This window comes from Lagopus muta, chromosome Z (genome assembly GCF_023343835.1).
Source record: "Lagopus muta isolate bLagMut1 chromosome Z, bLagMut1 primary, whole genome shotgun sequence".
Lineage (NCBI taxonomy): Eukaryota > Metazoa > Chordata > Aves > Galliformes > Phasianidae > Lagopus > Lagopus muta.
This window is the reverse complement of record NC_064472.1, coordinates 28,592,300-28,607,467: the sequence shown is the minus strand read 5'-3', so window position 1 is coordinate 28,607,467 and position 15,168 is coordinate 28,592,300. Positions and strand designations below refer to the sequence as shown.

Genomic DNA, 15,168 nt, shown 5'->3' with positions numbered 1-15,168 from the left:
GAGTACTCAGAACAGAGAGACGTGGACCTGTTGGAGTGTGTCCAGAGGAGAGCAACAAAGATGATCTACAGAACAGATCTACAGAGGATGATCTACCTCTCCTACAAGGACAGGCTGACAGAGCTGGGGCTGTTCAGTCTGGCCACTGTCTTCCAGTTTCTAAAGGGGAGCCACAGGAAAGAAAGGGACAGACTCTTTCATAGGATCTGTGGCAACAGAACAAGAAAAAATGGCTTCAAGCTTAAAGAGGGTAGATTTAGGTTGGATATAAGGAAAAAGTCTTTAACAGTGAAAGCAGTGAGGCCCTGGAACAGGATGCCTAGAGATGTGATTGATGGCCAGTTCCTGGAGGCTCTCAAAAGAAACACTGGATCAGGCCCTAGGCAATCTGATCTAGCTGCAGGGAGTTGGTCTAGATGACTTTTAAAAGTCCCTTCCAACTCAAAGGACTCTACGATTTTAGCTTAGAACAGAGATCAGTATACTTTTCTCAGCTCTTCACTGTACTCTAATACTGTTATTTCAGTTTTGAGGAGCTTCTTGGGAAGACAGAGAAAGAACAGTTGATTCATTCTTTAGTTCTGTTTCCAGTAGGAGGGAATTGCTTTTAAAACTGAGTAACTTCAGCAGCCACTTACGAATTTCTGTTTTCTAATTACTAATATTCTTTACTTCAGCAGAAAGAACAGAACTTTTTAGAAGTTTATGTTATTCACTCAACTGCACTGTACCAAGTCAAGCATTTCTGAACCTAAGGACTCCTAAACCTAGTCAAGCATTAACTACAACAAAGTCTTTTGCAAAAGGCAGTTGTTGGTATTGTTAACCAATAAACGAGCTGACTCTCTACTTCAACAGCTCTTACACTCATTTCCATGAGGTTTTTGCAGAGAATAGTAAGGTAGGAAAAACACCAGATAAACCATGGTGCTTTACTGCCCTTCACAGGGACACAGACAGATGCAGGCTGACAGAAACCATGCTCATCAAGCTTAATAATGGAACATGCAGAGTTCCACATTCAGTGAGGGTCCCCGGTTGAAGTGGCAGAAGAGACTTTTTGAAGTCCTGCTGGACACCAAGTCAACATGAATGGCAGAATCAATAAAGTTGTAAAAGAGCTTAGCCATCAATCCATCATTGCTACACCACTAAACCATGTCACCTAATGAGATATCTACCTTTTCTTGAATACCTCCAGGAACAATGACTTCACACCTTCCCAGGCAGCCTGTTCCAATGCATTACTGATCTTTCCAAGCAGAAACGTTTCCTAATAACCAATTTGAACTTCCCTTAGTGCAACTTAAAGCCACTACTTCTATTTAGTCCTACCACTGTTACCAGGGAAAACCAGATGGACTCCCATCTCACCACAATCTCCTTTCAGACAGTTGTAATGAGAGAATAATGTCTCCCCTGAGCCTCCTCCAAACTAAACAATCCCACTTTCGTCAGCTGTTACTCGTAAGGCTTGTGCTGCAGACCACTCACCAGCTTCACTGCCCTCCTTTTGGACATGCTCCTCCAGAGCCTTGATGTCTTCCTTGCAGTGAGCGGCCAAAAACTGAACACAGTACTCCAGACACAGCCTCATCAGCATCAAGTACAGAGGGACAGTCACCTCCCTGGTCCTGCTGGCTAAACTATTTCCAACACAAGCCAGGAAATCACTGACCTTCTTGGTCATCTAGGCACACTGCTGGTTTATGTTCAGATGGCTGCCAACTAACACCTCAGGATCCTCCTCCTTCACACAGTTTTCCAGCCACTCTGCACAAGCCTGTAGTAATACATGGGAGTTTTGGCAATTGAAGTGCAAGACTCAATATGTGGTCTTTTTACCAGCAAGAACCAGCAGTGTGCCCCTGTTAATATGGAAGGTGAATGATATCCTGGGCTGTGTTAGACCTAAGTACTGCAGGCACACTGAAAGTAGTACTTTCCTTCTACTCAGCATTGGTGAAGTCACACCTAAATACTGTGCCCATAGCTGGACCACCAGTGGACATAAACATATGGGAAAGAGTCTTGCCAAGGGCCACCAAGATGAAGAGACAGAAGCAGCTCTCCTGTGGGGGAAGGCTTAGAGAGCTGGAACTGTTCCACTTGGAAAAGAAAAGGTTCAGGGAGTGCAAGGGGTCTTTATGAGCATATTCACTCAACAGGAAGGAGTGATGAAGACTGACATTTTTCAGCAGCGTACAGTGACTGGACTAACAGCAACAGCACAAATTAAAAAACAGGAAAATCCATGTGAACAAAAGAAAACACTTTTTTCCCCCCCGTGAGAGCAAACACTGGAAGAGGTTGTTCAGTGAGATTGTGAAGCCTCCATCTTCAGAGACAGAGGCCAACTGAACAGACTGATGATCAACATCCTCTAGCCAACCTTCCTTGAGCAGCTGGGTGGACTAGACTTTCTCAAGAGGTCACTTTCAACTTCAGAAGGCATGATTCCATAATCCAATTCCTGTAAAGATGGCAGAGCCAGATTCGCAGCATCCAATGGCAGCGTAAGTGGCAATAGGCGCAAATCAATTATAAAATATTTAAAATGAAGGCCTTCATATTCAGTTATATTCTAACACACTATGTAATTCTTTCAAGGACTTTGTGGAATACAAGTGCCCTAGATACTTTCTCTCACACACAAAATTCAGCTACATCCTGTCAAATTGTTAAAATAATAAAATAGCATGACATAAAATTCAGAATAAAAAAGGCCTTCAGAGCTGTTATTGGTGGTGGTTTTTTGTTCCTTTTGGGGTTGTTGTTTGTGGTTGGTTTTTTTTTTTGCAAGCAAGTACATGTCTAAAGAATCATTATAACATGAAGTCCATACTGCAGTTCTATTATTACAACCTTAACTATTCCACTTAAAGTGTATGCAGAATTAGCTATTCTGTGATACTACTCAGAGTTGTACAGTCTAAGAAATAAAGCTCTTCTATGAAGAGAATAAGGAATAAAAATGTGAGACATTGGTGCACATATGAAGTTAGAGAAACAAGGATCATTACATCCACTTTAGCTGCCAAGTATAAAAAAGAAAGTAGTAACATTTATGCATGGATTTTTACAGCTATTTTAAAACCATAATATCAACACTGTAATTAGACATTTTCTGTCCCCACTGCAAGACAGAATTGCATGTTGATAAGATTGTTCGTAACTGTCTAGAAGAGCAGATGATAATACAAACAAAGAAGACATATTCCATGCAAATTACTATTTTGCATAACTGAAATGAATATGCTTTATGGCTAATCACAAGGTAACTTTAGTCAAACAAGCTCAAGATAACTATGTGTCTGATCCAATAATATGCAGTCTGTCCATAAACTTTGAATTTACTGGGACTAAGGTGTTTGCCTACACTTCAAAATATCTGATAAAAGAGAACAATTTACATAAAACGTAGTTATGTAACTTGTCCAGCTAAAGCACCAATAATTGGGTTAAACGGTCAGATCTTTTATTTTTAAAAAGTTCCTAGCCAAAGTCACAAACTACATCCTTCAAATGATCAACTAATAGACAGCTAATGCTACAACGCCTGCCTAACATTGCAGGAAGTGGAAATATAAGGTCAGCAAAGGTCAAGCACCTATAGTTATGTCAGTATATGGCCTCAGGAACATAATTCAAGAAGTCGAAACACAACACAACTAAGAGCAAAATGAAATCTATTCAATGCTACAGATGCAGGTTGGACAGAGAATGGCTTCAGAGCAGCCCTGAGGAAAAGAATTTGGGAGTGCCAGTTGATGAAATAATCAACATGAGCCAACAAAGTGCTCTTGCAGCCCAGAACTGTATCCTGGGCTGCATCAAGAGAAGTGTGACCAGCAGGTTGAGGGAGGTGATTCTGCCCCTCTACTCCACTCTTGTGAAACCCCACCCTGTGTCCAGTCCTGGAGCTGCCAACACAAGACAGACATAGAGCTGCTGGAGCAGGTCCAGAGGAGGGCCACAAAGATGACCAGAGGGCTGAAGCACGTCTCCTATGAAAACAGGCTGAGAGAGATGGGGTTCTTCAGCCTAGAAAAAAAAAGGTTCCAAGGAAACCTTGTCATGGCCTTCCAGTACCGAAGGGGGCCTATAAGAAAGCTGGGGACTTTTCATAAGGGCAAGTAGTGACAGGACAAGAGGAAATGCCTTTAAACTAGAAGAGGATAGATTTGGACTAGATACCAGAAAGAAATTCTTTACTGTGTGGGTGGTGAGAAACTGTAAAAGGTTCCCCAGCAAGGTTGTGGGTGTCCCCTCCCTGGAAACTTTCAAGGTCAGGCTGGATGGGGCTTTGGGCAACCTGGTCTAGAGGGAGGTGTGCCTGCCTACAGCAGGGGGGTTGGAACTAGATGATCTTAAAGGTCCCTTCCAATTCAAACCATTCTATAATTCCACCAGTATTTACATAATCCAAAGCATATTTTTCAGCAGTTACAATGACAGTGAGAAATGCTTTTTAAATGAATGTTGACTTAAACTACACAGCTTGTATGAAAATAAATGCGACATTTTGCCACGTTTTGTTTGTACGCTAACAACTAGGAGAAAGAGGAGATGAAAGACTGTCACAAACTTCTTAGGGGCCTACCAAAGCAAAATAGAAAGAGAAAAAAAATAGAGAGAAAAGCAAAAAAAAAAAAAAAAAAAAAAACATTCTGCACTTTTCAGCATCATGGGAGACGCTTGACTACCTACACCTACAGCACAGAACTTTACCATACTACATGCTTGAACACACACAAAATACTTATACAGAATAGAATGCAGCATCTATAAGATCGTTTTTGTTACATTCTAAAACATGAAGTGACCCCCGTATACCTCCACAGCCAACAGATTCTCAACTACTCAAGTTAGTATCAGGCAGCTACCATTTATAGCTTTCCCAAAGCAATCAGTGAACATGATTTTCGTCCACACCTTACAAAAACATAATGCAATGCGTGAGGAACTGGCTCCAAAGGGTTACAGTAAATTATGTTACATCAGTCACAAAAGGTTTCATTTTAGGGCCAGTTCTCTTTAGTGTTTCCATAAATGGCCTGAATAAAGGACTAGAAGGTGTTCTGAGCTCGTTTGCTGATACTAAACTGGGAGGAGCTTCTGAGTCCATCATGAGTGGAGGGGCCTTACAGAGAGATCAAGACAAATCAGAGACGCATCAGCCACGAAGTTTAACAATAGCAAATGCCAGACTCTGAACCTGCAAAGGGACAATCCTGACTGTACTTACAGATGGAGGATGAGACACTGGGGAGCAGCTCCAGTGAAAGAGATTAGGGGGTCTTGGTTGACAGCAAGTTGAACTTGAGTCAGCAATGTAGCCAGTCAGCCAAAAAGGTCAACCCTATCCTGAGGTATATCAAGAACTGCGCTGCAGCCAGTCGAGGGGAGTGACTGCTCTACACTGCACTGCTGCAGCCTCACCTTGAGCGCTGTGCACACTTTCAAGCACCACAGTACAGGAAGGATACAGAATTAGAGAGCGTTCAAAGTAGAGCTACAAAAATGAAGAGAGGTCTAGAGAGATCAGCCAAAGTACCCTGGTATGCACAGTCCAAAGAGGAGACTGAGGGGAGATTCCACTGGCATCCACAGCTTTCTCACAAAGGGGAGCAGAAGAGCATGCAATGACCTATGCTCTCTGGTGACAGTGCCTGGACTTCAGGGAATGGCTTCGAGATACAAAAGAGGAGGTTAAGGTCGGATATCAGGAAAAGGCTCTTCACTGAGAGGCACTGGAACTGGCTCCCCAGGGAAGTGGTCATTGCACCAAGCTGCTGAAGTTCAATAGGTATATGCATAACACTCTCAGACACAGTTGAATTTTTGAAAGGTTTCATTTTTGAAAGACACCCCAACTACCTGCGCTGGACGTTCAAAGGAAGGGTCCACGCATCATGCAACTAATGCTACTTGGACTAAGCAGGTCACGCTGATCACAGAGTGGCTCAAATAGGGAAGCCCAGTCATCCAGGAATCTTGTAAGTGATTATGGACTGACCCTAAGACAGAGATTTTTGGAATATCAACTGAAGAAGAGTAGACATGTACTGAAGAGGCTCTCTATACAGGAAACTGCATAAAAAGAGAATAAATATGCCCTGATCACTGATGGGTATTGCTGCATTGTGGGAAAGCATTGGAAATGAAAGGCTTCTGTATGGAGTCCTACATAGCAAGCTGCAGAAGCCTAGAATTCCAATAGACTTGACTGTGGGCACTACAGCACAGTTAATCCATGAGTGTGGAATATGCACTGCAATTAAACAAGCCAAGGAATATAAAGTCTCTTTGGTACAGTGGCTGAAATAAAAATATGGGAAGGCCTGGTAAATTGACTATATTACACTCCCACAAACCTGCCACGGCAAGCACTATGTGCTTAGGCTCTCAAGGCCCACGCTAGGCATTGTAAGGACTGCTGTAGTTTAATCCAGCAGATAGCTAAGCACCACACACTAATTCCCCCCCTCCCCCTGCTGGATGGAGAAAAGAATCAGAAAAAAAAATAGTTTTTATTTCAATACATAAGTTCTATTTACAAAGACAGAAAAAGGAAGAGGAAAAAGGGATAATGGTTATGACAACAATACACATGTATACAAAACAAGCTATGTACAAGCAATGCTCATCACCCACCAAATGATGCCTAGGAAGCCCCCAAGCAGAGGCTGCCCAGAACACTGTTCTCCTAAAGCCAAAATATACTATCATACCAAACGCTATCAAGGAAAAAAAACCAGCACTGTCCCAGCTGAACTTCAGACAGTTGGTTTTGTGTGGAGATACAAGTTAGAATCAACAATCCTTGTGGGTTCCTTTTAACTCAGCTTAGTCTATGATTCTATACTACATTACTAAATAACATGGAAGATTTCCCTGTTGAAACACACATGCTTCATGAAAAATTCCCTGATTCCTTCACAAGAACACAGAATATTTTGTTTCCAGAAATGGGAGAAAGCTTCCAAGTTTCATTTATTCAATATGTAATAGAGAAACTCAAACTAACAATTGCATTTAACTAAATTACAAGCAAATTCACACTGCTAGAAAATTCACTACTGAAGTAAAATGAAACCCACTGGAAAAAAAAAAAAAAAAAAAAGCACATTAATCTGTAGTAGTAAAAGCAGTAAAAGCATGTGAAAACCTGCTTTAACCTGAAGCCTTACTGTATAAAACCAGTCTTCAGTATTACAATACTCTCAAGCCTTATGACTAAGGCATCAGATCTCTGAACTCCACATGCTTCTTTTTTGTTCTAGTACTCAATGAACTAACCAGTATTTTGAGTTCCACCCCTCACCAGCAGGGAATCAGATTTTTCTGGCTTTAATTACACTAGACTTGACACATCATTCTTCCAAATATATTTGCAGACAGTATCTCTTGACTGCCAAGCAGTGCTAACACTAGCTGCTACATCTGGGGATGGAAAAACCACATCTATCACTACAGGTTAGGAGGTGACCTGCTGGAAAGGAACTCTGGTAAGAAGAATCTGGGCATCCTGGTGGACAACAGGTTGACCACGAGCCAGCAGCATGATCCTGTGACCAAGACAACCATCAGTATTCTAAGGTGCATTAAAAAGAGCATACCCAGCAAATTAAGGGAGGTGATCCCCCCCCCTTCTATGCTGCCCTGGTGAGGCCACATCTGGAGCACTGTGTCCAATTCTGGGTTCCCCAGTGCAAGAAAGACAGGAAACTTAGAGTTTAGCAAAGGCCACAAAGATGACTGGGGAGATAAACCCAGCCTCTTATGAAGGAAGACTGAGAAACCTGGGACTGCTCAGACTGCAGAAGGCTGAAGAAGTGTTTTATCAAAGCTTATAAATATCTATTTAGGCAGGAGTCAAGTGGATGGGGCCAGGCCCCTTTCAGTGGTGCCCAGTGACTGAATAAGGGGCAAAAGACAGAAACTGCAACACAGTAAGTTCTACCTAAACATGAGAAAGAACTCTCTCATTTTAAATATGACAGAGCGTTAGAACAGACTGTCCACAGACGTGGCAGAGTCTCCTCTGGATATACTAAAAACCCACTGGACATTTTCCTATGTCTCTAGGGAACCTGCTCTAGCAGAAGGGTTGGACTAGATGGCGTTCAGATGTCCTTTCCAATCCTATGATTATGTGACTTTTCTTATTTTTATTTCCCACCTGCAAAAATGTCATGCATGCTAACAATGGAACTGTAATTCATTTCAGGAAGAATCAATTCATCCTGAGAAGAAAGAAATTCATACACTAAGTAGAATACATACTTGTGCAGAAGAGTACATGTATTTTAAAAAATAACACTTCTTGATAGAACTTAGAGAAAACAATCATTTCTTTTTATTAACCTTCTAGTTCCAGAGACCACTCTGAGAAAAAAAAAAAAAAAGTTTCTACAAGCTCTGCAAGAGTTGGAAAGAAGACAAAAAGTGAAAAAATCAGTTTCAATCTATACTAATAGTCCCAACCACAGCTCATAAGTAAAAACTCAGTAAATTCAGCCAGTAATTTATTTTTATCATAGATTTTTTTTTTTTAAGTTCACTTCTGCATTTTCATGCCTTTTTTTTTTTTTTTTTAAGAAGTTTATAGCCTTCATTTCTAAGTAAATTCCATTTGACTCTCCAACTGTTTCATAAATCAAATTCAAAGGTGCTTGGTATGGAACAATGCACAAACCATGACCAGCTACAAGAATGACTTTAAGTTAATCAGAAACAAAAAAGTTTGCTTGTGCCACTATTATTGAGCATGCAGTCAATTCTGAAATCAATCTGGCTTTGCATAGTTGTCTGAATTGTTCCTGTAGTAGCTGTACATGCAAATTGTGCAACTAGTACGTGTACACAGCTTGGAAAAAGAGAAATTCGATTCTTTTTATCAGGAACTCTAAAACAGTAATTTATGCTACTTGACTTCATTAACAGTTGAACCAAACGTTTCAAATTTATAAAATGAGATACTTATAAATTAAGCCTCATGAGAAAGCATATATCCATCAGATATGCATATATCTGATGCATATATTCAGCATTCATCAGGAAAAATAAGTTATGTTTGAAATATAGGAGTACTAAATTACTATGGAAGCTTATGGACTATGGAAGCTTAAAAAACTTGGAATCTTGGCAGGTGAACTTATTATAAAGCTCTCATTATCATCTCAACTTGACTCTAGGTGGCTTGATAAACTTCATTTCAAGCTTGTGTTTCTATGTCCTGGTACTACCTCTAAAGCAATTATTTCCAAAACAGAAAAATGATCTATTTTGAAGCCAGAAGTACTAAACCAGAAAACAACTTGAATTCATTCTATAGCTATTCATTGCCCATGCTATGCTTGCAGTACACAAAGCTATCTTAAAACAATTGATTTGGGACACAGAACAAGAAAAATAAATTGTATGAAAACAAAATATGGAATCTGTAGTCCACGTTAGGTGGCTGTAACAGCCTCTAGGAACAGCAATAGCCAGTTCAACCTATCCAGTTCTCACAGCTACTAACAGCAGATCTCTCTGGGAAGAAAAAAAAAAAAGTAGAGAAGTAATGTACAATTACACTTTCCCAGAGCACCATCTCAGTCTTCAGCAATGCACAGCTCAAGAAGTCTTGAGGCAGAGAATATTTCTGTATTTTACGGAGTTGCTGGACTTCTGTCTGTGACTTTCAAACTATGTGGGCCCTTAATATAAAAAAAATACCTACTGACAAAGTACTCCACAAACAACAAAACGTACAGAAGGTGTTTCATCTGCAGTATGCTTTCTATATTTCACTTTCTACAGCTGAAATCTCACACACATATTGGAAGCAGTTTTCTATTTTCTCAAGTTTACCTTCACAGCATACATGACTTAAAGACCTCCAGCATAGCCTCCTTCAGCCATCTCTTTTCTAGGCTAAAGACTCCCTGCAGAAAATCCATTCCATGCTTCTGACTGACCATCCTTACACTCTATTTCTGGAATCAGCAGATTACTTTTAGTTAGGGAAAGGAACACAAAAACCACAAGCAACAGTCAAGATATGAGTAAACCACAAATTAACACAATGGAGTATCAACGTTCTTGACTCTGGTGTAGTCCTCAAAGAAGCCTTCACAGATCTCCTTGCAAAAGTCAGCCACGTACACAAACACAGTTGATTTCAAAGAGTTCTGAAAACCACAATTTTTTTTTTTTAATATGCTAGATTAACAATGGTTAGATTAAAGCTGCCACCACATAACAAAAGTCTTTACTAGATGAAGAACCAAGACAGGACAAAGGAAAAAAAAAAAAAGAAGCAAATATTTACAAGCTGAGAAACAGAGGAGTTTTACACCTGTGCTGCTTATGGCACACCTGAAACTACAGACCTTGTCAGAGGTGCAGAACTAATGCATATGACCTTCCAAGTCAGCATCTTTCCTCTCATTAAAGAAAATGAAGTCATGCAGTTCCCTTACCCTTATATCCCATTCTAATACCAGAGACTCAACACCAAGTATCCTGGACAAAGTCATACATGCATTTCTCCTGTTATTACTGAAGTGTACACACTGAAGTGAAATATATGACCACAAGCACATTTGTGGTATAGCCATACCACGCTTCTACTTCAACAGCACCATGACACTTCAACACTCACAGCAGCAGAGAAAGGATTTCCTCTGCTCACACAACCAGAAGCCTCCTCACTTCAAAGCAATTACAGGCCACCAAATGTCATACTTTTGCGTACCAGGAGCAGACCATCTGAAATGGACTGACATATTACTACGAGGGAACCATGCAACTCTAATGCACAGTGATAAGAGCAAGAAGAAAGCATCAACACTGTGCCTGTGCTGGTCTTACATCTGTAGCATAAGGTATCACTTTGTCATACAAGCAGTGCAAGGCAGAATTTGTTAAGTCGCCTACTTAACGTTTGTACAAGGCTCTGCAGAGGTTTGTATCTGAATAAATCCAGAAGAGATTTCCACAGGGACACTGAAAGAACACTGTGAGCTTCCAGGTATCACCAGCTTAAACACAAGGCATACTTACAACACTAAGCAAAAAGCCTGTCAGGACAATCATTTTCCTCTAAGTACTTTCACTCATTTTACTCATTTTATTTTCACTTATTTCTCATCATTTACTGAGATCACATACTTCAAACAGCTAAATCTGAAATCAAACTCAAGCATCAAGAAAATCCCTAATGTTTAAGGATCAAGTTATTCAACTTATTTCTGTTCCTTCATTCAGAGCTGTTTGCAGACTTCCACACTTCCTCCCAACATTTTAGTTTTCAAATCAAAATTACCCTTTCCCCCCCCCCCAAAAAAAAAAAAATTACAATAATTAACAACTTATTCAGCTCCTAAAGCCATTCAAATTACAGAAACTGTGACTGGACATAAATCACATGTCAACAAAAAAAAAGAAAAAAAAAGAAAAAAAAACAGAACAATGAAACAAAACCTGATCCAGAAGAATAATACACAGCATAAAGGTAGAAGGAGTGGCAACATTGGTCCACCTGAAGTAAGGCTATCTGCTAACAACTAAAACTCTTATTTTAACCAGACAAAGCCCAGCAGGAAATCCAAGGTCAACAGAGCTTAACCAAAACAACTACAGTCCAGCAATACTATATTTTGTAGGCAGAAATATCACAAGGGAACTGAGGAACTGGAATGCATTTTGTTTGCGAAACTCCTCTACAACATCTGCAATAATCAAAGTAGTTTCCCATCAGGCCTGAGAGCAGAACTGATCAACAGACTGAAGAACTTCTTGCAATATTCACTAGAAGATGTATATTGAACTCCTTTAACACCTTGAGTTAACCTACAGTTAGCCTGTATTTTCTTAAATATGCTGTACCACCGAGAACAGAATCAAGAAAAACTAAACACAGTTTCTTGCTTGAGTCAAGAGTATAAGCTACTCCCAGGGGAAAAGTTAGTAACTTACACATCACAATTTTAAACAAGGGAAATGAAGTTAGAGTAAAATTTAAGTTCACAACTTAATGAATTATGACACAGGATACTATTTGAGAAAATTGAAGTATGTTCTAATGCTTTATATACCCGAACTACAGCAAGATTTTACAGCACAGTCAGCGTTTCTTCAGAAACTTCTTGCAAGAACCGCCATTGTCATTTGATTACAGAACTAATATTGTCCCTGTATAAGATACTGAATTCCTTCAACATGTCCTATTAATCTCTAAATCTAAGGAAAACCAAGATCTGAACATGTGTCTCATCTGTTTGGAGATATGAAGAGTTAAGTCATCAAGCAACTATAGACATATTTTACTGGACATGTATCAAAAACCTTAAAACTTACACTAAGATGTTATCTTCAAAACTCCACGTATATTAAAAATGTATCTGAAAATACATTTGCTTTTTGCATGGGGGACAGAGGAGATTAGGACCTCCATAAAGCAAAACCAAAGAACAAAACCAAATACCCCATTCAGCTTCATACTGAAGAAATATTCCCCTGCAAAAGACAACTACAGGAAAAAAAAAAAAAGTGAGTTGACCACAGAACCAAGAAATGGTACAATCAGGAGCTGAGAAAGGACCACAGAAGTCCTTAATCTCCTCAATCAACTTTTTTTTTTTTTTTAGTTACATATGAAGTCACCAATTTTTCTGCTGCACAATTACTGTGCCTGTTCATAATAGCCTAGTGAGATTACAATAACTAGCATTTTACAGCACAATGTTCTGAACTGAATGCATTACTGTGATAACTGCACACTCACATTTGCTGCAGAATTGTTTACATTGTTTAAAAATCAGGATGCTAGACAGAAAATAGCATCAGCAAAAGTTAAGGACTAGTAATTAAAGAGCCTGATTTTCTTCCCTTTTTTGTCACATTTGCCATAAAAACCTCAGATACCAGATCAAGAATGGATTTTTTTGTTTGCTCAAGTTTTTCTTTTTAAGCAGAAAACTAACCAAAGGTTTTTATCTCACATACAGCAGCTCTCATTCTGACCTAACTGCTGTTTTATCCCATCCACTTACTTGAATATTGTTTCCTGCCTCAGGCCAAGGAAAAGCAGCTGCTCTTACACCCATCTGTACCTGTACTGAGGCAAAAGCCAACCACCAGCTGCCCAAGCCCACTGGCACCGCTCCACTCGTTTCAAGGATCAGAAAGCAAACCATGCCTGCTTTCCACACTCCTGCATGGAGAAGGGCCTTGTGCGAGGCATGCACTGCAGTGCCAGGCAGACCCAGAGCAAGGCCTGAGCTGCTCCGCATCACCACCTTCACAGCGCAGGGTGACAGAAATACTCTGCATCACGCTGCAGCTGAGTTTATTTTTTGTGAAAAGTGCTTAAGCTTAAGAACTGCTACTTTAGTAACTCCCAGGTAACTTCTGTTCCCGCTGTCGCTCACGTCTCAAAAAGAGCACAAGCAGATACAACCTACAGCTCAGCAACGCCCGAACAGACGCTGCTTTCTTCGAGTCACCTCTTTTCCGCTTACTCTCACACAAGAAAGCGTGACGATGCTTTCTGCAGGAGGACGCGCTCGGCCCAGCGCAGCACCTCGGTGCCCGTCCCGCCCCGTCCGGCAGCAGCCGCTGGCGGCGGACCGGCAGCGGAGCAGGTGCGGGGTGCGTGCCGACACCGACCGCTCGCCCCGACGCCGCTTCCAGCCACGTTACGTCAGGCACATCCTACCTGCGCCGAGAAATGAATGAACCGCAGCGTCGGGACAAGCCCCGCGGGCACCCCGTGCCGCGTGCTGGCCGCCGGCGGACAGCAGGGGGCCGCCAGCCCGCCGCCAGCGCCCCGAGCTCCGGCCGACCTACGGAGCTCGGAGCCGGAGCGGGACCGCGGCTCCCGCTGCCCGGCACTTGCCCGGGGCTCCCCCCGGCCGCGCGCAGCGCGGCTCCCAGCCCAGCCCTCCCCGCCGCCAACTCCAGCCCCGGAGCCCTCCCGCCCCCGGAGCCACCGCCCGGCCCGGAGCCGCCCCACACCTGTGCGAGAGAAAAGGATCGGGCGGCTGCAGCGAAGAGAGGCAGCCGACTGCGCTGCGCGCCGGATATGCGTTCTCGTCCCTGCTGCCCAGACTGAAGGAACACTCCCGAGCTTCCACCCCTCGTTCTCCCCGGGACGACTTCTTCCGTGCGCTGATGACAGCTGCGCGCTGCGCATGCGCGTAGCCCTCGCACGCCCGAGGTAGGGAGGACCGGCAGAGGAGAGGAGCTCGGAGGCCCAGCGGGAGGAACACGTGACGGGGACGAGCGCTCACGTCACGTGCCCAGCGGCAGCCGATGCCGGCACCGCCCCCGGGCGGAGCAGCTGCGCGCGGGGAAGATGCGCTGCGCGCGGCGGGTCACGTGGCGCCGGCTGGCAGGCGGCCGGGGGGTAGGTGTGCTGTGGGGCGGCTGCTGCCCCGCGCCGGGCGACGCGCGGGTCTTGCAATGCGGCGCGGGCCGGGTTTGGCGGTATGCAGTCTTCGGTCAGCTCTAGTCGGCTTCTGTGTGCCAGTCCTGTAGCGTTATGTCCCGTCTTGCCTTGTCCCAGTCTTTAACGTGACTTTTATCCCCGTATGGCAGAGGCTGAGCCCTACTATGCTGTCATGTATTTAGTTTTTATCAGTTATCGCTGTTTATTTTCCAGCTTAGCTTTCAGGTATTTATGTTAAAGTAGCAAAAAGTGACCAGAAGATAACTAAAGGAGAAGTCCCTTCAGGCGTTGGGATTTGGGATTGTTCAGCTTGGAGAAGAGGTCTTCCAGTAGAGGGTCCTAGGAGAGGGACCGACTTTGTACAGAGGTAGTGATAGCACCAGGGAGGGTGGATTTAAACCGAAAGAGGGGAGGTTTTGGTTAGATGTTAGGGAGAAATTCTTCACTCAGAGGACCATGAGGTACTGTGCACATCCCATCCCTGGAAGCACTCAGGGCCAGGCTGGATGAGTTCCTTCATAGTTTGATCTAGTGGTTGGCAGCACTGCTCACAGCAGTGGGATCGGAACTGGATGAGCTTTGAGGTCCGTTGCAACCCAAGCCATTCTGTGATGTGCTTCTTCAAATGTGCCCGTTATCGTGAGAGAACTCTTCTTTTAGACCCAGATTTAGGCACTGACAGAACCTGAAAAAGTAGCAGAACCTGAAAACGTTTCTCGAAAATG

The 15,168-nt window shown here is 42.7% G+C and overlaps 1 protein-coding gene across 3 annotated transcripts in view; it reads right to left on the bottom strand.

Moving 5' to 3' along the window:
* KDM4C (lysine demethylase 4C) overlaps positions 1 to 14,282 on the bottom strand; it is a 297,078-nt gene extending 282,796 nt beyond the window's left edge. For 2 of the 3 annotated variants that reach the window (XM_048930997.1, XM_048930998.1), the window contains exon 1: positions 14,011 to 14,281. The gene's annotated coding sequence lies outside the window, so the exon portion shown is untranslated. Of the gene's footprint in view, positions 1 to 14,010 lie in introns of all 3 variants that reach the window. The other variant, XM_048930999.1, reaches the window with a different exon arrangement.
* Positions 14,283 to 15,168: the final 886 nt, after the last annotated feature.